The following is a 24,260-nucleotide window of genomic DNA, read 5'->3' as shown; positions in this document are numbered from 1 at the left end:
TCAGGAGGCAGAGACCAACATTAGGACAATTAGGGTGAAAAGTGCTACGGAAAAATACCAAATAGTTCTCCACCTAGCGGTTCTTTCAAAAGTTGTGCCACACACCTCTTGGAAAGATCCAGTTACTCTGGCCTAGCCTTCGATTGGTCTGGAGAAGGAATCGCCGTTCCTAGCTGATGAATCAAACGATGCTGAAAGGAACGGTGAAAAGTGCGGATCCTGTTTCAGTCTTTAGACTGAAACAGGATCCGCACTATTCACCTGTCCCACAAAGGCGCACTTCTCATGTCTGGCGCTAGTCCAACAAACCCAGGACTGACAGAGGCCCTGCACTTGCCACCCCAGAAAAATATCTCATCTCCAAAGAAGGATTCTTATGCTAACGGATGTAAAGGGCTCCCGTTCTTGAAACGGTGGTGAAAGGATGGTGAAATAATGCTGAAAACAATCCTATCTTCCAAGGCTCCGGTGCCAGGTTTGGGAAACACCAAGTTCCCTGGGCCTCAACAGAGGGTTCTCTGTGAAAAGCATCATAGGCTTCAGGATGCAGAGACCGACCTCATGACTATTACGGTGCAAAACGCTATGGAAATGTCCAATACTTACCAGCATACTGGTGATTTCAGAAGGGTCAGGATGAAATCTGAAGCACGATCCACACTTTTCCCACCTCAGGCAAATATGCACTTACCAACTCTGGAGGTAAACAAATCAAAGGCAGGGCTGACAGAAGCCCCGCACTTACACCCCACCCAGAAATCTCAACTACCAGGCAGGATTCTTATGCGAATGCGAGAAACCTGCTCGGGTTCTGAAAATCATGGTGAAACCACAGTGGAACACTACTTAAAAGAACACTTTCTTTGTAGTCTCTAGGACCAACTATTGGAAATGCCAAGTTTACTGGGCCTCAGCCTGCTTTCGTCTGTGAAAACTCTCGTATGCTTAAGGATGGAGAGACCAATTTAGGACAATTACGGTGAAAAGTGCTACGGAAAAATACCAAACAGTTCTCCACCTAGCGCTTCTTTCAAAAGTTGTGCCACACACCTCTTGGAAAGATCGAGTTACATTGGCCTAGCCTTCGATTGGTCTGGAGAAGGAATCACCGTTCCTAGCTGATGAATCAAATGATTCTGAAAGGAACGGTGAAAAGTGCGGATCCTGTTTCAGTCTTTAGACTGAAACAGGATCCGCACTATTCACCTGTCCCACAAAGGCGCACTTCTCATGTCTGGCGCTACTCCAACAAACCCAGGATTGACAGAGGCCCTGCACTTGCCACCCGAGAAAAATATCTCATCTCCAAAGAAGGATTCTTACGTTAATGGTTGAAAAGGGCTCCCGTTCTTGAAACGGCGGTGACACGATGGTGAAATAATACTGAAAACAATCCTCTCTTCCAAGGCTGCGGTGCCAGGTATGGGAAATACCAGGTTCCCTGGGCCTCAGCAGAGGGTTCTCTGCTAAAAGCGTCATAGGCTTCAGGTTGCAGAGATGGACCTCATGACTATTACGGTGCAAAACGCTATGGAAATGGCAAATAATTGCCGGCATACTGGTGAATTCAAGAGGGTCAGGATGAAATCTGAAGCACGATCTACACTTTTCCCACCTCAGGCAAATATGCACTTACCAACTCTGGAGGTAAAGAAATCAAAGGCAGGGATGACAGAAGCCCCGCACTTACACCCCACCCAGAAATCTCAACTACCGGGCAGGATTCTTATGCTAATGCCAGAAACCTGCTCGAGTTCTGAAAATCATGGTGAAACCACAGTGGAATAATACTTAAAAGAACACTTTCCTTGTAGTCTCTAGGACCACCTACTGGAAATGCCACGTTTCCTGGGCCTCAGCCTGCTTTCGTCTGTGAAAACTCTTGTATGCTTCAGGAGGCAGAGACCAACATTAGGACAATTACGGTGAAAAGTGCTACGGAAAAATACCAAATAGTTCTCCACCTAGCGGTTCTTTCAAAAGTTGTGCCACACACCTCTTGGAAAGATCCAGTTACTCTGGCCTAGCCTTCGATTGGTCTGGAGAAGGAATCACCGTTCCTAGCTGATGAATCAAACGATTCTGAAAGGAACGGTGAAAAGTGCGGATCCTGTTTCAGTCTTTAGACTGAAACAGGATCCGCACTATTCACCTGTCCCACAAAGGCGCACTTCTCATGTCTGGCGCTAGTCCAACAAACCCAGGACTGACAGAGGCCCTGCACTTGCCACCCCAGAAAAATATCTCATCTCCAAAGAAGGATTCTTATGCTAACGGATGTAAAGGGCTCCCGTTCTTGAAACGGTGGTGAAAGGATGGTGAAATAATGCTGAAAACAATCCTATCTTCCAAGGCTCCGGTGCCAGGTTTGGGAAACACCAAGTTCCCTGGGCCTCAACAGAGGGTTCTCTGTGAAAAGCATCATAGGCTTCAGGATGCAGAGACCGACCTCATGACTATTACGGTGCAAAACGCTATGGAAATGTCCAATACTTACCAGCATACTGGTGATTTCAGAAGGGTCAGGATGAAATCTGAAGCACGATCCACACTTTTCCCACCTCAGGCAAATATGCACTTACCAACTCTGGAGGTAAACAAATCAAAGGCAGGGCTGACAGAAGCCCCGCACTTACACCCCACCCAGAAATCTCAACTACCAGGCAGGATTCTTATGCTAATGCGAGAAACCTGCTCGGGTTCTGAAAATCATGGTGAAACCACAGTGGAACACTACTTAAAAGAACACTTTCTTTGTAGTCTCTAGGACCAACTATTGGAAATGCCAAGTTTACTGGGCCTCAGCCTGCTTTCGTCTGTGAAATCTCTCGTATGCTTAAGGATGGAGAGACCAATTTAGGACAATTACGGTGAAAAGTGCTACGGGAAAATACCAAACAGTTCTCCACCTAGCGCTTCTTTCAAAAGTTGTGCCACACACCTCTTGGAAAGATCGAGTTACATTGGCCTAGCCTTCGATTGGTCTGGAGAAGGAATCACCGTTCCTAGCTGATGAATCAAATGATTCTGAAAGGAACGGTGAAAAGTGCGGATCCTGTTTCAGTCTTTAGACTGAAACAGGATCCGCACTATTCACCTGTCCCACAAAGGCGCACTTCTCATGTCTGGCGCTACTCCAACAAACCCAGGATTGACAGAGGCCCTGCACTTGCCACCCCAGAAAAATATCTCATCTCCAAAGAAGGATTCTTACGTTAATGGTTGAAAAGGGCTCCCGTTCTTGAAACGGTGGTGACACGATGGTGAAATAATACTGAAAACAATCCTATCTTCCAAGGCTGCGGTGCCAGGTATGGGAAATACCAGGTTCCCTGGGCCTCAGCAGAGGGTTCTCTGCTAAAAGCGTCATAGGCTTCAGGTTGCAGAGACGGACCTCATGACTATTACGGTGCAAAACGCTATGGAAATGGCAAATAATTGCCGGCATACTGGTGAATTCAAGAGGGTCAGGATGAAATCTGAAGCACGATCTACACTTTTCCTACCTCAGGCAAATATGCACTTACCAACTCTGGAGGTAAAGAAATCAAAGGCAGGGATGACAGAAGCCCCGCACTTACACCCCACCCAGAAATCTCAACTACCGGGCAGGATTCTTATGCTAATGCCAGAAACCTGCTCGAGTTCTGAAAATCATGGTGAAACCACAGTGGAATAATACTTAAAAGAACACTTTCCTTGTAGTCTCTAGGACCACCTACTGGAAATGCCACGTTTACTGGGTGGGCCTCAGCCTGCTTTCGTCTGTGAAAACTCTTGTATGCTTCAGGAGGCAGAGACCAACATTAGGACAATTACGGTGAAAAGTGCTACGGAAAAATACCAAATAGTTCTCCACCTAGCGGTTCTTTCAAAAGTTGTGCCACACACCTCTTGGAAAGATCCAGTTACTCTGGCCTAGCCTTCGATTGGACTGGAGAAGGAATCGCCTTTCCTAGCTGATGAATCAAACGATGCTGAAAGGAACGGTGAAAAGTGCGGATCCTGTTTCAGTCTTTAGACTGAAACAGGATCCGCACTATTCACCTGTCCCACAAAGGCGCACTTCTCATGTCTGGCGCTAGTCCAACAAACCCAGGACTGACAGAGGCCCTGCACTTGCCACCCCAGAAAAATATCTCATCTCCAAAGAAGGATTCTTATGCTAACGGATGTAAAGGGCTCCCGTTCTTGAAACGGTGGTGAAAGGATGGTGAAATAATGCTGAAAACAATCCTATCTTCCAAGGCTCCGGTGCCAGGTTTGGGAAACACCAAGTTCCCTGGGCCTCAACAGAGGGTTCTCTGTGAAAAGCATCATAGGCTTCAGGATGCAGAGACCGACCTCATGACTATTACGGTGCAAAACGCTATGGAAATGTCCAATACTTACCAGCATACTGGTGATTTCAGAAGGGTCAGGATGAAATCTGAAGCACGATCCACACTTTTCCCACCTCAGGCAAATATGCACTTACCAACTCTGGAGGTAAACAAATCAAAGGCAGGGCTGACAGAAGCCCCGCACTTACACCCCACCCAGAAATCTCAACTACCAGGCAGGATTCTTATGCTAATGCGAGAAACCTGCTCGGGTTCTGAAAATCATGGTGAAACCACAGTGGAACACTACTTAAAAGAACACTTTCTTTGTAGTCTCTAGGACCAACTATTGGAAATGCCAAGTTTACTGGGCCTCAGCCTGCTTTCGTCTGTGAAAACTCTCGTATGCTTAAGGATGGAGAGACCAATTTAGGACAATTACGGTGAAAAGTGCTACGGAAAAATACCAAACACTTCTCCACCTAGCGCTTCTTTCAAAAGTTGTGCCACACACCTCTTGGAAAGATCGAGTTACATTGGCCTAGCCTTCGATTGGTCTGGAGAAGGAATCACCGTTCCTAGCTGATGAATCAAACGATTCTGAAAGGAACGGTGAAAAGTGCGGATCCTGTTTCAGTCTTTAGACTGAAACAGGATCCGCACTATTCACCTGTCCCACAAAGGCGCACTTCTCATGTCTGGCGCTAGTCCAACAAACCCAGGACTGACAGAGGCCCTGCACTTGCCACCCCAGAAAAATATCTCATCTCCAAAGAAGGATTCTTATGCTAACGGATGTAAAGGGCTCCCGTTCTTGAAACGGTGGTGAAAGGATGGTGAAATAATGCTGAAAACAATCCTATCTTCCAAGGCTCCGGTGCCAGGTTTGGGAAACACCAAGTTCCCTGGGCCTCAACAGAGGGTTCTCTGTGAAAAGCATCATAGGCTTCAGGATGCAGAGACCGACCTCATGACTATTACCGTGCAAAACGCTATGGAAATGTCCAATACTTACCAGCATACTGGTGATTTCAGAAGGGTCAGGATGAAATCTGAAGCACGATCCACACTTTTCCCACCTCAGGCAAATATGCACTTACCAACTCTGGAGGTAAACAAATCAAAGGCAGGGCTGACAGAAGCCCCGCACTTACACCCCACCCAGAAATCTCAACTACCAGGCAGGATTCTTATGCTAATGCGAGAAACCTGCTCGAGTTCTGAAAATCATGGTGAAACCACAGTGGAATAATACTTAAAAGAACACTTTCCTTGTAGTCTCTAGGACCACCTACTGGAAATGCCACGTTTACTGGGTGGGCCTCAGCCTGCTTTCGTCTGTGAAAACTCTTGTATGCTTCAGGAGGCAGAGACCAACATTAGGACAATTACGGTGAAAAGTGCTACGGAAAAATACCAAATAGTTCTCCACCTAGCGGTTCTTTCAAAAGTTGTGCCACACACCTCTTGGAAAGATCCAGTTACTCTGGCCTAGCCTTCGATTGGACTGGAGAAGGAATCGCCTTTCCTAGCTGATGAATCAAACGATGCTGAAAGGAACGGTGAAAAGTGCGGATCCTGTTTCAGTCTTTAGACTGAAACAGGATCCGCACTATTCACCTGTCCCACAAAGGCGCACTTCTCATGTCTGGCGCTAGTCCAACAAACCCAGGACTGACAGAGGCCCTGCACTTGCCACCCCAGAAAAATATCTCATCTCCAAAGAAGGATTCTTATGCTAACGGATGTAAAGGGCTCCCGTTCTTGAAACGGTGGTGAAAGGATGGTGAAATAATGCTGAAAACAATCCTATCTTCCAAGGCTCCGGTGCCAGGTTTGGGAAACACCAAGTTCCCTGGGCCTCAACAGAGGGTTCTCTGTGAAAAGCATCATAGGCTTCAGGATGCAGAGACCGACCTCATGACTATTACGGTGCAAAACGCTATGGAAATGTCCAATACTTACCAGCATACTGGTGATTTCAGAAGGGTCAGGATGAAATCTGAAGCACGATCCACACTTTTCCCACCTCAGGCAAATATGCACTTACCAACTCTGGAGGTAAACAAATCAAAGGCAGGGCTGACAGAAGCCCCGCACTTACACCCCACCCAGAAATCTCAACTACCAGGCAGGATTCTTATGCTAATGCGAGAAACCTGCTCGGGTTCTGAAAATCATGGTGAAACCACAGTGGAACACTACTTAAAAGAACACTTTCTTTGTAGTCTCTAGGACCAACTATTGGAAATGCCAAGTTTACTGGGCCTCAGCCTGCTTTCGTCTGTGAAAACTCTCGTATGCTTAAGGATGGAGAGACCAATTTAGGACAATTACGGTGAAAAGTGCTACGGAAAAATACCAAACACTTCTCCACCTAGCGCTTCTTTCAAAAGTTGTGCCACACACCTCTTGGAAAGATCGAGTTACATTGGCCTAGCCTTCGATTGGTCTGGAGAAGGAATCACCGTTCCTAGCTGATGAATCAAATGATTCTGAAAGGAACGGTGAAAAGTGCGGATCCTGTTTCAGTCTTTAGACTGAAACAGGATCCGCACTATTCACCTGTCCCACAAAGGCGCACTTCTCATGTCTGGCGCTAGTCCAACAAACCCAGGACTGACAGAGGCCCTGCACTTGCCACCCGAGAAAAATATCTCATCTCCAAAGAAGGATTCTTACGTTAATGGTTGAAAAGGGCTCCCGTTCTTGAAACGGCGGTGACACGATGGTGAAATAATACTGAAAACAATCCTCTCTTCCAAGGCTGCGGTGCCAGGTATGGGAAATACCAGGTTCCCTGGGCCTCAGCAGAGGGTTCTCTGCTAAAAGCGTCATAGGCTTCAGGTTGCAGAGACGGACCTCATGACTATTACGGTGCAAAACGCTATGGAAATGGCAAATAATTGCCGGCATACTGGTGAATTCAAGAGGGTCAGGATGAAATCTGAAGCACGATCTACACTTTTCCCACCTCAGGCAAATATGCACTTACCAACTCTGGAGGTAAAGAAATCAAAGGCAGGGATGACAGAAGCCCCGCACTTACACCCCACCCAGAAATCTCAACTACCGGGCAGGATTCTTATGCTAATGCCAGAAACCTGCTCGAGTTCTGAAAATCATGGTGAAACCACAGTGGAATAATACTTAAAAGAACACTTTCCTTGTAGTCTCTAGGACCACCTACTGGAAATGCCACGTTTCCTGGGCCTCAGCCTGCTTTCGTCTGTGAAAACTCTTGTATGCTTCAGGAGGCAGAGACCAACATTAGGACAATTACGGTGAAAAGTGCTACGGAAAAATACCAAATAGTTCTCCACCTAGCGGTTCTTTCAAAAGTTGTGCCACACACCTCTTGGAAAGATCCAGTTACTCTGGCCTAGCCTTCGATTGGTCTGGAGAAGGAATCACCGTTCCTAGCTGATGAATCAAACGATTCTGAAAGGAACGGTGAAAAGTGCGGATCCTGTTTCAGTCTTTAGACTGAAACAGGATCCGCACTATTCACCTGTCCCACAAAGGCGCACTTCTCATGTCTGGCGCTAGTCCAACAAACCCAGGACTGACAGAGGCCCTGCACTTGCCACCCCAGAAAAATATCTCATCTCCAAAGAAGGATTCTTATGCTAACGGATGTAAAGGGCTCCCGTTCTTGAAACGGTGGTGAAAGGATGGTGAAATAATGCTGAAAACAATCCTATCTTCCAAGGCTCCGGTGCCAGGTTTGGGAAACACCAAGTTCCCTGGGCCTCAACAGAGGGTTCTCTGTGAAAAGCATCATAGGCTTCAGGATGCAGAGACCGACCTCATGACTATTACGGTGCAAAACGCTATGGAAATGTCCAATACTTACCAGCATACTGGTGATTTCAGAAGGGTCAGGATGAAATCTGAAGCACGATCCACACTTTTCCCACCTCAGGCAAATATGCACTTACCAACTCTGGAGGTAAACAAATCAAAGGCAGGGCTGACAGAAGCCCCGCACTTACACCCCACCCAGAAATCTCAACTACCAGGCAGGATTCTTATGCTAATGCGAGAAACCTGCTCGGGTTCTGAAAATCATGGTGAAACCACAGTGGAACACTACTTAAAAGAACACTTTCTTTGTAGTCTCTAGGACCAACTATTGGAAATGCCAAGTTTACTGGGCCTCAGCCTGCTTTCGTCTGTGAAAACTCTCGTATGCTTAAGGATGGAGAGACCAATTTAGGACAATTACGGTGAAAAGTGCTACGGAAAAATACCAAACAGTTCTCCACCTAGCGCTTCTTTCAAAAGTTGTGCCACACACCTCTTGGAAAGATCGAGTTACATTGGCCTAGCCTTCGATTGGTCTGGAGAAGGAATCACCGTTCCTAGCTGATGAATCAAACGATTCTGAAAGGAACGGTGAAAAGTGCGGATCCTGTTTCAGTCTTTAGACTGAAACAGGATCCGCACTATTCACCTGTCCCACAAAGGCGCACTTCTCATGTCTGGCGCTAGTCCAACAAACCCAGGACTGACAGAGGCCCTGCACTTGCCACCCCAGAAAAATATCTCATCTCCAAAGAAGGATTCTTATGCTAACGGATGTAAAGGGCTCCCGTTCTTGAAACGGTGGTGAAAGGATGGTGAAATAATGCTGAAAACAATCCTATCTTCCAAGGCTCCGGTGCCAGGTTTGGGAAACACCAAGTTCCCTGGGCCTCAACAGAGGGTTCTCTGTGAAAAGCATCATAGGCTTCAGGATGCAGAGACCGACCTCATGACTATTACCGTGCAAAACGCTATGGAAATGTCCAATACTTACCAGCATACTGGTGATTTCAGAAGGGTCAGGATGAAATCTGAAGCACGATCCACACTTTTCCCACCTCAGGCAAATATGCACTTACCAACTCTGGAGGTAAACAAATCAAAGGCAGGGCTGACAGAAGCCCCGCACTTACACCCCACCCAGAAATCTCAACTACCAGGCAGGATTCTTATGCTAATGCGAGAAACCTGCTCGAGTTCTGAAAATCATGGTGAAACCACAGTGGAATAATACTTAAAAGAACACTTTCCTTGTAGTCTCTAGGACCACCTACTGGAAATGCCACGTTTACTGGGTGGGCCTCAGCCTGCTTTCGTCTGTGAAAACTCTTGTATGCTTCAGGAGGCAGAGACCAACATTAGGACAATTACGGTGAAAAGTGCTACGGAAAAATACCAAATAGTTCTCCACCTAGCGGTTCTTTCAAAAGTTGTGCCACACACCTCTTGGAAAGATCCAGTTACTCTGGCCTAGCCTTCGATTGGACTGGAGAAGGAATCGCCTTTCCTAGCTGATGAATCAAACGATGCTGAAAGGAACGGTGAAAAGTGCGGATCCTGTTTCAGTCTTTAGACTGAAACAGGATCCGCACTATTCACCTGTCCCACAAAGGCGCACTTCTCATGTCTGGCGCTAGTCCAACAAACCCAGGACTGACAGAGGCCCTGCACTTGCCACCCCAGAAAAATATCTCATCTCCAAAGAAGGATTCTTATGCTAACGGATGTAAAGGGCTCCCGTTCTTGAAACGGTGGTGAAAGGATGGTGAAATAATGCTGAAAACAATCCTATCTTCCAAGGCTCCGGTGCCAGGTTTGGGAAACACCAAGTTCCCTGGGCCTCAACAGAGGGTTCTCTGTGAAAAGCATCATAGGCTTCAGGATGCAGAGACCGACCTCATGACTATTACGGTGCAAAACGCTATGGAAATGTCCAATACTTACCAGCATACTGGTGATTTCAGAAGGGTCAGGATGAAATCTGAAGCACGATCCACACTTTTCCCACCTCAGGCAAATATGCACTTACCAACTCTGGAGGTAAACAAATCAAAGGCAGGGCTGACAGAAGCCCCGCACTTACACCCCACCCAGAAATCTCAACTACCAGGCAGGATTCTTATGCTAATGCGAGAAACCTGCTCGGGTTCTGAAAATCATGGTGAAACCACAGTGGAACACTACTTAAAAGAACACTTTCTTTGTAGTCTCTAGGACCAACTATTGGAAATGCCAAGTTTACTGGGCCTCAGCCTGCTTTCGTCTGTGAAAACTCTCGTATGCTTAAGGATGGAGAGACCAATTTAGGACAATTACGGTGAAAAGTGCTACGGAAAAATACCAAACACTTCTCCACCTAGCGCTTCTTTCAAAAGTTGTGCCACACACCTCTTGGAAAGATCGAGTTACATTGGCCTAGCCTTCGATTGGTCTGGAGAAGGAATCACCGTTCCTAGCTGATGAATCAAATGATTCTGAAAGGAACGGTGAAAAGTGCGGATCCTGTTTCAGTCTTTAGACTGAAACAGGATCCGCACTATTCACCTGTCCCACAAAGGCGCACTTCTCATGTCTGGCGCTACTCCAACAAACCCAGGATTGACAGAGGCCCTGCACTTGCCACCCGAGAAAAATATCTCATCTCCAAAGAAGGATTCTTACGTTAATGGTTGAAAAGGGCTCCCGTTCTTGAAACGGCGGTGACACGATGGTGAAATAATACTGAAAACAATCCTCTCTTCCAAGGCTGCGGTGCCAGGTATGGGAAATACCAGGTTCCCTGGGCCTCAGCAGAGCGTTCTCTGCTAAAAGCGTCATAGGCTTCAGGTTGCAGAGACGGACCTCATGACTATTACGGTGCAAAACGCTATGGAAATGGCAAATAATTGCCGGCATACTGGTGAATTCAAGAGGGTCAGGATGAAATCTGAAGCACGATCTACACTTTTCCCACCTCAGGCAAATATGCACTTACCAACTCTGGAGGTAAAGAAATCAAAGGCAGGGATGACAGAAGCCCCGCACTTACACCCCACCCAGAAATCTCAACTACCGGGCAGGATTCTTATGCTAATGCCAGAAACCTGCTCGAGTTCTGAAAATCATGGTGAAACCACAGTGGAATAATACTTAAAAGAACACTTTCCTTGTAGTCTCTAGGACCACCTACTGGAAATGCCACGTTTCCTGGGCCTCAGCCTGCTTTCGTCTGTGAAAACTCTTGTATGCTTCAGGAGGCAGAGACCAACATTAGGACAATTACGGTGAAAAGTGCTACGGAAAAATACCAAATAGTTCTCCACCTAGCGGTTCTTTCAAAAGTTGTGCCACACACCTCTTGGAAAGATCCAGTTACTCTGGCCTAGCCTTCGATTGGTCTGGAGAAGGAATCACCGTTCCTAGCTGATGAATCAAACGATTCTGAAAGGAACGGTGAAAAGTGCGGATCCTGTTTCAGTCTTTAGACTGAAACAGGATCCGCACTATTCACCTGTCCCACAAAGGCGCACTTCTCATGTCTGGCGCTAGTCCAACAAACCCAGGACTGACAGAGGCCCTGCACTTGCCACCCCAGAAAAATATCTCATCTCCAAAGAAGGATTCTTATGCTAACGGATGTAAAGGGCTCCCGTTCTTGAAACGGTGGTGAAAGGATGGTGAAATAATGCTGAAAACAATCCTATCTTCCAAGGCTCCGGTGCCAGGTTTGGGAAACACCAAGTTCCCTGGGCCTCAACAGAGGGTTCTCTGTGAAAAGCATCATAGGCTTCAGGATGCAGAGACCGACCTCATGACTATTACCGTGCAAAACGCTATGGAAATGTCCAATACTTACCAGCATACTGGTGATTTCAGAAGGGTCAGGATGAAATCTGAAGCACGATCCACACTTTTCCCACCTCAGGCAAATATGCACTTACCAACTCTGGAGGTAAACAAATCAAAGGCAGGGCTGACAGAAGCCCCGCACTTACACCCCACCCAGAAATCTCAACTACCAGGCAGGATTCTTATGCTAATGCGAGAAACCTGCTCGAGTTCTGAAAATCATGGTGAAACCACAGTGGAATAATACTTAAAAGAACACTTTCCTTGTAGTCTCTAGGACCACCTACTGGAAATGCCACGTTTACTGGGTGGGCCTCAGCCTGCTTTCGTCTGTGAAAACTCTTGTATGCTTCAGGAGGCAGAGACCAACATTAGGACAATTACGGTGAAAAGTGCTACGGAAAAATACCAAATAGTTCTCCACCTAGCGGTTCTTTCAAAAGTTGTGCCACACACCTCTTGGAAAGATCCAGTTACTCTGGCCTAGCCTTCGATTGGACTGGAGAAGGAATCGCCTTTCCTAGCTGATGAATCAAACGATGCTGAAAGGAACGGTGAAAAGTGCGGATCCTGTTTCAGTCTTTAGACTGAAACAGGATCCGCACTATTCACCTGTCCCACAAAGGCGCACTTCTCATGTCTGGCGCTAGTCCAACAAACCCAGGACTGACAGAGGCCCTGCACTTGCCACCCCAGAAAAATATCTCATCTCCAAAGAAGGATTCTTATGCTAACGGATGTAAAGGGCTCCCGTTCTTGAAACGGTGGTGAAAGGATGGTGAAATAATGCTGAAAACAATCCTATCTTCCAAGGCTCCGGTGCCAGGTTTGGGAAACACCAAGTTCCCTGGGCCTCAACAGAGGGTTCTCTGTGAAAAGCATCATAGGCTTCAGGATGCAGAGACCGACCTCATGACTATTACGGTGCAAAACGCTATGGAAATGTCCAATACTTACCAGCATACTGGTGATTTCAGAAGGGTCAGGATGAAATCTGAAGCACGATCCACACTTTTCCCACCTCAGGCAAATATGCACTTACCAACTCTGGAGGTAAACAAATCAAAGGCAGGGCTGACAGAAGCCCCGCACTTACACCCCACCCAGAAATCTCAACTACCAGGCAGGATTCTTATGCTAATGCGAGAAACCTGCTCGGGTTCTGAAAATCATGGTGAAACCACAGTGGAACACTACTTAAAAGAACACTTTCTTTGTAGTCTCTAGGACCAACTATTGGAAATGCCAAGTTTACTGGGCCTCAGCCTGCTTTCGTCTGTGAAAACTCTCGTATGCTTAAGGATGGAGAGACCAATTTAGGACAATTACGGTGAAAAGTGCTACGGAAAAATACCAAACACTTCTCCACCTAGCGCTTCTTTCAAAAGTTGTGCCACACACCTCTTGGAAAGATCGAGTTACATTGGCCTAGCCTTCGATTGGTCTGGAGAAGGAATCACCGTTCCTAGCTGATGAATCAAATGATTCTGAAAGGAACGGTGAAAAGTGCGGATCCTGTTTCAGTCTTTAGACTGAAACAGGATCCGCACTATTCACCTGTCCCACAAAGGCGCACTTCTCATGTCTGGCGCTAGTCCAACAAACCCAGGACTGACAGAGGCCCTGCACTTGCCACCCGAGAAAAATATCTCATCTCCAAAGAAGGATTCTTACGTTAATGGTTGAAAAGGGCTCCCGTTCTTGAAACGGCGGTGACACGATGGTGAAATAATACTGAAAACAATCCTCTCTTCCAAGGCTGCGGTGCCAGGTATGGGAAATACCAGGTTCCCTGGGCCTCAGCAGAGGGTTCTCTGCTAAAAGCGTCATAGGCTTCAGGTTGCAGAGACGGACCTCATGACTATTACGGTGCAAAACGCTATGGAAATGGCAAATAATTGCCGGCATACTGGTGAATTCAAGAGGGTCAGGATGAAATCTGAAGCACGATCTACACTTTTCCCACCTCAGGCAAATATGCACTTACCAACTCTGGAGGTAAAGAAATCAAAGGCAGGGATGACAGAAGCCCCGCACTTACACCCCACCCAGAAATCTCAACTACCGGGCAGGATTCTTATGCTAATGCCAGAAACCTGCTCGAGTTCTGAAAATCATGGTGAAACCACAGTGGAATAATACTTAAAAGAACACTTTCCTTGTAGTCTCTAGGACCACCTACTGGAAATGCCACGTTTCCTGGGCCTCAGCCTGCTTTCGTCTGTGAAAACTCTTGTATGCTTCAGGAGGCAGAGACCAACATTAGGACAATTACGGTGAAAAGTGCTACGGAAAAATACCAAATAGTTCTCCACCTAGCGGTTCTTTCAAAAGTTGTGCCACACACCTCTTGGAAAGATCCAGTTACTCTGGCCTAGCCTTCGATTGGTCTGGAGAAGGAATCACCGTTCCTAGCTGATGAATCAAACGATTCTGAAAGGAACGGTGAAAAGTGCGGATCCTGTTTCAGTCTTTAGACTGAAACAGGATCCGCACTATTCACCTGTCCCACAAAGGCGCACTTCTCATGTCTGGCGCTAGTCCAACAAACCCAGGACTGACAGAGGCCCTGCACTTGCCACCCCAGAAAAATATCTCATCTCCAAAGAAGGATTCTTATGCTAACGGATGTAAAGGGCTCCCGTTCTTGAAACGGTGGTGAAAGGATGGTGAAATAATGCTGAAAACAATCCTATCTTCCAAGGCTCCGGTGCCAGGTTTGGGAAACACCAAGTTCCCTGGGCCTCAACAGAGGGTTCTCTGTGAAAAGCATCATAGGCTTCAGGATGCAGAGACCGACCTCATGACTATTACGGTGCAAAACGCTATGGAAATGTCCAATACTTACCAGCATACTGGTGATTTCAGAAGGGTCAGGATGAAATCTGAAGCACGATCCACACTTTTCCCACCTCAGGCAAATATGCACTTACCAACTCTGGAGGTAAACAAATCAAAGGCAGGGCTGACAGAAGCCCCGCACTTACACCCCACCCAGAAATCTCAACTACCAGGCAGGATTCTTATGCTAATGCGAGAAACCTGCTCGGGTTCTGAAAATCATGGTGAAACCACAGTGGAACACTACTTAAAAGAACACTTTCTTTGTAGTCTCTAGGACCAACTATTGGAAATGCCAAGTTTACTGGGCCTCAGCCTGCTTTCGTCTGTGAAAACTCTCGTATGCTTAAGGATGGAGAGACCAATTTAGGACAATTACGGTGAAAAGTGCTACGGAAAAATACCAAACAGTTCTCCACCTAGCGCTTCTTTCAAAAGTTGTGCCACACACCTCTTGGAAAGATCGAGTTACATTGGCCTAGCCTTCGATTGGTCTGGAGAAGGAATCACCGTTCCTAGCTGATGAATCAAACGATTCTGAAAGGAACGGTGAAAAGTGCGGATCCTGTTTCAGTCTTTAGACTGAAACAGGATCCGCACTATTCACCTGTCCCACAAAGGCGCACTTCTCATGTCTGGCGCTAGTCCAACAAACCCAGGACTGACAGAGGCCCTGCACTTGCCACCCCAGAAAAATATCTCATCTCCAAAGAAGGATTCTTATGCTAACGGATGTAAAGGGCTCCCGTTCTTGAAACGGTGGTGAAAGGATGGTGAAATAATGCTGAAAACAATCCTATCTTCCAAGGCTCCGGTGCCAGGTTTGGGAAACACCAAGTTCCCTGGGCCTCAACAGAGGGTTCTCTGTGAAAAGCATCATAGGCTTCAGGATGCAGAGACCGACCTCATGACTATTACCGTGCAAAACGCTATGGAAATGTCCAATACTTACCAGCATACTGGTGATTTCAGAAGGGTCAGGATGAAATCTGAAGCACGATCCACACTTTTCCCACCTCAGGCAAATATGCACTTACCAACTCTGGAGGTAAACAAATCAAAGGCAGGGCTGACAGAAGCCCCGCACTTACACCCCACCCAGAAATCTCAACTACCAGGCAGGATTCTTATGCTAATGCGAGAAACCTGCTCGAGTTCTGAAAATCATGGTGAAACCACAGTGGAATAATACTTAAAAGAACACTTTCCTTGTAGTCTCTAGGACCACCTACTGGAAATGCCACGTTTACTGGGTGGGCCTCAGCCTGCTTTCGTCTGTGAAAACTCTTGTATGCTTCAGGAGGCAGAGACCAACATTAGGACAATTACGGTGAAAAGTGCTACGGAAAAATACCAAATAGTTCTCCACCTAGCGGTTCTTTCAAAAGTTGTGCCACACACCTCTTGGAAAGATCCAGTTACTCTGGCCTAGCCTTCGATTGGACTGGAGAAGGAATCGCCTTTCCTAGCTGATGAATCAAACGATGCTGAAAGGAACGGTGAAAAGTGCGGATCCTGTTTCAGTCTTTAGACTGAAACAGGATCCGCACTATTCACCTGTCCCACAAAGGCGCACTTCTCATGTCTGGCGCTAGTCCAACAAACCCAGGACTGACAGAGGCCCTGCACTTGCCACCCCAGAAAAATATCTCATCTCCAAAGAAGGATTCTTATGCTAACGGATGTAAAGGGCTCCCGTTCTTGAAACGGTGGTGAAAGGATGGTGAAATAATGCTGAAAACAATCCTATCTTCCAAGGCTCCGGTGCCAGGTTTGGGAAACACCAAGTTCCCTGGGCCTCAACAGAGGGTTCTCTGTGAAAAGCATCATAGGCTTCAGGATGCAGAGACCGACCTCATGACTATTACGGTGCAAAACGCTATGGAAATGTCCAATACTTACCAGCATACTGGTGATTTCAGAAGGGTCAGGATGAAATCTGAAGCACGATCCACACTTTTCCCACCTCAGGCAAATATGCACTTACCAACTCTGGAGGTAAACAAATCAAAGGCAGGGCTGACAGAAGCCCCGCACTTACACCCCACCCAGAAATCTCAACTACCAGGCAGGATTCTTATGCTAATGCGAGAAACCTGCTCGGGTTCTGAAAATCATGGTGAAACCACAGTGGAACACTACTTAAAAGAACACTTTCTTTGTAGTCTCTAGGACCAACTATTGGAAATGCCAAGTTTACTGGGCCTCAGCCTGCTTTCGTCTGTGAAAACTCTCGTATGCTTAAGGATGGAGAGACCAATTTAGGACAATTACGGTGAAAAGTGCTACGGAAAAATACCAAACACTTCTCCACCTAGCGCTTCTTTCAAAAGTTGTGCCACACACCTCTTGGAAAGATCGAGTTACATTGGCCTAGCCTTCGATTGGTCTGGAGAAGGAATCACCGTTCCTAGCTGATGAATCAAATGATTCTGAAAGGAACGGTGAAAAGTGCGGATCCTGTTTCAGTCTTTAGACTGAAACAGGATCCGCACTATTCACCTGTCCCACAAAGGCGCACTTCTCATGTCTGGCGCTACTCCAACAAACCCAGGATTGACAGAGGCCCTGCACTTGCCACCCGAGAAAAATATCTCATCTCCAAAGAAGGATTCTTACGTTAATGGTTGAAAAGGGCTCCCGTTCTTGAAACGGCGGTGACACGATGGTGAAATAATACTGAAAACAATCCTCTCTTCCAAGGCTGCGGTGCCAGGTATGGGAAATACCAGGTTCCCTGGGCCTCAGCAGAGCGTTCTCTGCTAAAAGCGTCATAGGCTTCAGGTTGCAGAGACGGACCTCATGACTATTACGGTGCAAAACGCTATGGAAATGGCAAATAATTGCCGGCATACTGGTGAATTCAAGAGGGTCAGGATGAAATCTGAAGCACGATCTACACTTTTCCCACCTCAGGCAAATATGCACTTACCAACTCTGGAGGTAAAGAAATCAAAGGCAGGGATGACAGAAGCCCCGCACTTACACCCCACCCAGAAATCTCAACTACCGGGCAGGATTCTTATGCTAATGCCAGAAACCTGCTCGAGTTCTGAAAATCATGGTGAAACCACAGTGGAATAATACTTAAAAGAACACTTTCCTTGTAGTCTCTAGGACCACCTACTGGAAATGCCACGTTTCCTGGGCCTCAGCCTGCTTTCGTCTGTGAAAACTCTTGTATGCTTCAGGAGGCAGAGACCAACATTAGGACAATTACGGTGAAAAGTGCTACGGAAAAATACCAAATAGTTCTCCACCTAGCGGTTCTTTCAAAAGTTGTGCCACACACCTCTTGGAAAGATCCAGTTACTCTGGCCTAGCCTTCGATTGGTCTGGAGAAGGAATCACCGTTCCTAGCTGATGAATCAAACGATTCTGAAAGGAACGGTGAAAAGTGCGGATCCTGTTTCAGTCTTTAGACTGAAACAGGATCCGCACTATTCACCTGTCCCACAAAGGCGCACTTCTCATGTCTGGCGCTAGTCCAACAAACCCAGGACTGACAGAGGCCCTGCACTTGCCACCCCAGAAAAATATCTCATCTCGAAAGAAGGATTCTTATGCTAACGGATGTAAAGGGCTCCCGTTCTTGAAACGGTGGTGAAAGGATGGTGAAATAATGCTGAAAACAATCCTATCTTCCAAGGCTCCGGTGCCAGGTTTGGGAAACACCAAGTTCCCTGGGCCTCAACAGAGGGTTCTCTGTGAAAAGCATCATAGGCTTCAGGATGCAGAGACCGACCTCATGACTATTACGGTGCAAAACGCTATGGAAATGTCCAATACTTACCAGCATACTGGTGATTTCAGAAGGGTCAGGATGAAATCTGAAGCACGATCCACACTTTTCCCACCTCAGGCAAATATGCACTTACCAACTCTGGAGGTAAACAAATCAAAGGCAGGGCTGACAGAAGCCCCGCACTTACACCCCACCCAGAAATCTCAACTACCAGGCAGGATTCTTATGCTAATGCGAGAAACCTGCTCGGGTTCTGAAAATCATGGTGAAACCACAGTGGAACACTACTTAACAGAACACTTTCTTTGTAGTCTCTAGGACCAACTATTGGAAATGCCAAGTTTACTGGGCCTCAGCCTGCTTTCGTCTGTGAAAACTCTCGTATGCTTAAGGATGGAGAGACCAATTTAGGACAATTACGGTGAAAAGTGCTACGGAAAAATACCAAACAGTTCTCCACCTAGCGCTTCTTTCAAAAGTTGTGCCACACACCTCTTGGAAAGATCGAGTTACATTGGCCTAGCCTTCGATTGGTCTGGAGAAGGAATCACCGTTCCTAGCTGATGAATCAAACGATTCTGAAAGGAACGGTGAAAAGTGCGGATCCTGTTTCAGTCTTTAGACTGAAACAGGATCCGCACTATTCACCTGTCCCACAAAGGCGCACTTCTCATGTCTGGCGCTAGTCCAACAAACCCAGGACTGACAGAGGCCCTGCACTTGCCACCCGAGAAAAATATCTCATCTCCAAAGAAGGATTCTTATGCTAACGGATGTAAAGGGCTCCCGTTCTTGAAACGGTGGTGAAAGGATGGTGAAATAATGCTGAAAACAATCCTATCTTCCAAGGCTCCGGTGCCAGGTTTGGGAAACACCAAGTTCCCTGGGCCTCAACAGAGGGTTCTCTGTGAAAAGCATCATAGGCTTCAGGATGCAGAGACCGACCTCATGACTATTACCGTGCAAAACGCTATGGAAATGTCCAATACTTACCAGCATACTGGTGATTTCAGAAGGGTCAGGATGAAATCTGAAGCACGATCCACACTTTTCCCACCTCAGGCAAATATGCACTTACCAACTCTGGAGGTAAACAAATCAAAGGCAGGGCTGACAGAAGCCCCGCACTTACACCCCACCCAGAAATCTCAACTACCAGGCAGGATTCTTATGCTAATGCGAGAAACCTGCTCGAGTTCTGAAAATCATGGTGAAACCACAGTGGAATAATACTTAAAAGAACACTTTCCTTGTAGTCTCTAGGACCACCTACTGGAAATGCCACGTTTACTGGGTGGGCCTCAGCCTGCTTTCGTCTGTGAAAACTCTTGTATGCTTCAGGAGGCAGAGACCAACATTAGGACAATTACGGTGAAAAGTGCTACGGAAAAATACCAAATAGTTCTCCACCTAGCGGTTCTTTCAAAAGTTGTGCCACACACCTCTTGGAAAGATCCAGTTACTCTGGCCTAGCCTTCGATTGGACTGGAGAAGGAATCGCCTTTCCTAGCTGATGAATCAAACGATGCTGAAAGGAACGGTGAAAAGTGTGGATCCTGTTTCAGTCTTTAGACTGAAACAGGATCCGCACTATTCACCTGTCCCACAAAGGCGCACTTCTCATGTCTGGCGCTAGTCCAACAAACCCAGGACTGACAGAGGCCCTGCACTTGCCACCCCAGAAAAATATCTCATCTCCAAAGAAGGATTCTTATGCTAACGGATGTAAAGGGCTCCCGTTCTTGAAACGGTGGTGAAAGGATGGTGAAATAATGCTGAAAACAATCCTATCTTCCAAGGCTCCGGTGCCAGGTTTGGGAAACACCAAGTTCCCTGGGCCTCAACAGAGGGTTCTCTGTGAAAAGCATCATAGGCTTCAGGATGCAGAGACCGACCTCATGACTATTACGGTGCAAAACGCTATGGAAATGTCCAATACTTACCAGCATACTGGTGATTTCAGAAGGGTCAGGATGAAATCTGAAGCACGATCCACACTTTTCCCACCTCAGGCAAATATGCACTTACCAACTCTGGAGGTAAACAAATCAAAGGCAGGGCTGACAGAAGCCCCGCACTTACACCCCACCCAGAAATCTCAACTACCAGGCAGGATTCTTATGCTAATGCGAGAAACCTGCTCGGGTTCTGAAAATCATGGTGAAACCACAGTGGAACACTACTTAAAAGAACACTTTCTTTGTAGTCTCTAGGACCAACTATTGGAAATGCCAAGTTTACTGGGCCTCAGCCTGCTTTCGTCTGTGAAAACTCTCGTATGCTTAAGGATGGAGAGACCAATTTAGGACAATTACGGTGAAAAGTGCTACGGAAAAATACCAAACACTTCTCCACCTAGCGCTTCTTTCAAAAGTTGTGCCACACACCTCTTGGAAAGATCGAGTTACATTGGCCTAGCCTTCGATTGGTCTGGAGAAGGAATCACCGTTCCTAGCTGATGAATCAAACGATTCTGAAAGGAACGGTGAAAAGTGCGGATCCTGTTTCAGTCTTTAGACTGAAACAGGATCCGCACTATTCACCTGTCCCACAAAGGCGCACTTCTCATGTCTGGCGCTAGTCCAACAAACCCAGGACTGACAGAGGCCCTGCACTTGCCACCCGAGAAAAATATCTCATCTCCAAAGAAGGATTCTTATGCTAACGGATGTAAAGGGCTCCCGTTCTTGAAACGGTGGTGAAAGGATGGTGAAATAATGCTGAAAACAATCCTATCTTCCAAGGCTCCGGTGCCAGGTTTGGGAAACACCAAGTTCCCTGGGCCTCAACAGAGGGTTCTCTGTGAAAAGCATCATAGGCTTCAGGATGCAGAGACCGACCTCATGACTATTACCGTGCAAAACGCTATGGAAATGTCCAATACTTACCAGCATACTGGTGATTTCAGAAGGGTCAGGATGAAATCTGAAGCACGATCCACACTTTTCCCACCTCAGGCAAATATGCACTTACCAACTCTGGAGGTAAACAAATCAAAGGCAGGGCTGACAGAAGCCCCGCACTTACACCCCACCCAGAAATCTCAACTACCAGGCAGGATTCTTATGCTAATGCGAGAAACCTGCTCGAGTTCTGAAAATCATGGTGAAACCACAGTGGAATAATACTTAAAAGAACACTTTCCTTGTAGTCTCTAGGACCACCTACTGGAAATGCCACGTTTACTGGGTGGGCCTCAGCCTGCTTTCGTCTGTGAAAACTCTTGTATGCTTCAGGAGGCAGAGACCAACATTAGGACAATTACGGTGAAAAGTGCTACGGAAAAATACCAAATAGTTCTCCACCTAGCGGTTCTTTCAAAAGTTGTGCCACACACCTCTTGGAAAGATCCAGTTACTCTGGCCTAGCCTTCGATTGGACTGGAGAAGGAATCGCCTTTCCTAGCTGATGAATCAAACGATGCTGAAAGGAACGGTGAAAAGTGCGGATCCTGTTTCAGTCTTTAGACTGAAACAGGATCCGCACTATTCACCTGTCCCACAAAGGCGCACTTCTCATGTCTGGCGCTAGTCCAACAAACCCAGGACTGACAGAGGCCCTGCACTTGCCACCCCAGAAAAATATCTCATCTCCAAAGAAGGATTCTTATGCTAACGGATGTAAAGGGCTCCCGTTCTTGAAACGGTGGTGAAAGGATGGTGAAATAATGCTGAAAACAATCCTATCTTCCAAGGCTCCGGTGCCAGGTTTGGGAAACACCAAGTTCCCTGGGCCTCAACAGAGGGTTCTCTGTGAAAAGCATCATAGGCTTCAGGATGCAGAGACCGACCTCATGACTATTACGGTGCAAAACGCTATGGAAATGTCCAATACTTACCAGCATACTGGTGATTTCAGAAGGGTCAGGATGAAATCTGAAGCACGATCCACACTTTTCCCACCTCAGGCAAATATGCACTTACCAACTCTGGAGGTAAACAAATCAAAGGCAGGGCTGACAGAAGCCCCGCACTTACACCCCACCCAGAAATCTCAACTACCAGGCAGGATTCTTATGCTAATGCGAGAAACCTGCTCGGGTTCTGAAAATCATGGTGAAACCACAGTGGAACACTACTTAAAAGAACACTTTCTTTGTAGTCTCTAGGACCAACTATTGGAAATGCCAAGTTTACTGGGCCTCAGCCTGCTTTCGTCTGTGAAAACTCTCCTATGCTTAAGGATGGAGAGACCAATTTAGGACAATTACGGTGAAAAGTGCTACGGAAAAATACCAAACACTTCTCCACCTAGCGCTTCTTTCAAAAGTTGTGCCACACACCTCTTGGAAAGATCGAGTTACATTGGCCTAGCCTTCGATTGGTCTGGAGAAGGAATCACCGTTCCTAGCTGATGAATCAAATGATTCTGAAAGGAACGGTGAAAAGTGCGGATCCTGTTTCAGTCTTTAGACTGAAACAGGATCCGCACTATTCACCTGTCCCACAAAGGCGCACTTCTCATGTCTGGCGCTACTCCAACAAACCCAGGATTGACAGAGGCCCTGCACTTGCCACCCGAGACAAATATCTCATCTCCAAAGAAGGATTCTTACGTTAATGGTTGAAAAGGGCTCCCGTTCTTGAAACGGTGGTGACACGATGGTGAAATAATACTGAAAACAATCCTCTCTTCCAAGGCTGCGGGGCCAGGTATGGGAAATACCAGGTTCCCTGGGCCTCAGCAGAGCGTTCTCTGCTAAAAGCGTCATAGGCTTCAGGTTGCAGAGACGGACCTCATGACTATTACGGTGCAAAACGCTATGGAAATGGCAAATAATTGCCGGCATACTGGTGAATTCAAGAGGGTCAGGATGAAATCTGAAGCACGATCTACACTTTTCCCACCTCAGGCAAATATGCACTTACCAACTCTGGAGGTAAAGAAATCAAAGGCAGGGATGACAGAAGCCCCGCACTTACACCCCACCCAGAAATCTCAACTACCGGGCAGGATTCTTATGCTAATGCCAGAAACCTGCTCGAGTTCTGAAAATCATGGTGAAACCACAGTGGAATAATACTTAAAAGAACACTTTCCTTGTAGTCTCTAGGACCCCCTACTGGAAATGCCACGTTTCCTGGGCCTCAGCCTGCTTTCGTCTGTGAAAACTCTTGTATGCTTCAGGAGGCAGAGACCAACATTAGGACAATTACGGTGAAAAGTGCTACGGAAAAATACCAAATAGTTCTCCACCTAGCGGTTCTTTCAAAAGTTGTGCCACACACCTCTTGGAAAGATCCAGTTACTCTGGCCTAGCCTTCGATTGGTCTGGAGAAGGAATCGCCATTCCTAGCTGATGAATCAAATGATTCTGAAAGGAACGGTGAAAAGTGCGGATCCTGTTTCAGTCTTTAGACTGAAACAGGATCCGCACTATTCACCTGTCCCACAAAGGCGCACTTCTCATGTCTGGCGCTAGTCCAACAAACCCAGGACTGACAGAGGCCCTGCACTTGCCACCCCAGAAAAATATCTCATCTCCAAAGAAGGATTCTTATGCTAACGGATGTAAAGGGCTCCCGTTCTTGAAACGGTGGTGAAAGGATGGTGAAATAATGCTGAAAACAATCCTATCTTCCAAGGCTCCGGTGCCAGGTTTGGGAAACACCAAGTTCCCTGGGCCTCAACAGAGGGTTCTCTGTGAAAAGCATCATAGGCTTCAGGATGCAGAGACCGACCTCATGACTATTACCGTGCAAAACGCTATGGAAATG

This window comes from Lemur catta, chromosome 10 (genome assembly GCF_020740605.2).
Source record: "Lemur catta isolate mLemCat1 chromosome 10, mLemCat1.pri, whole genome shotgun sequence".
In the NCBI taxonomy this organism is placed as follows: Eukaryota; Metazoa; Chordata; class Mammalia; order Primates; family Lemuridae; genus Lemur; species Lemur catta.
This window is presented reverse-complemented; position numbering follows the sequence as displayed.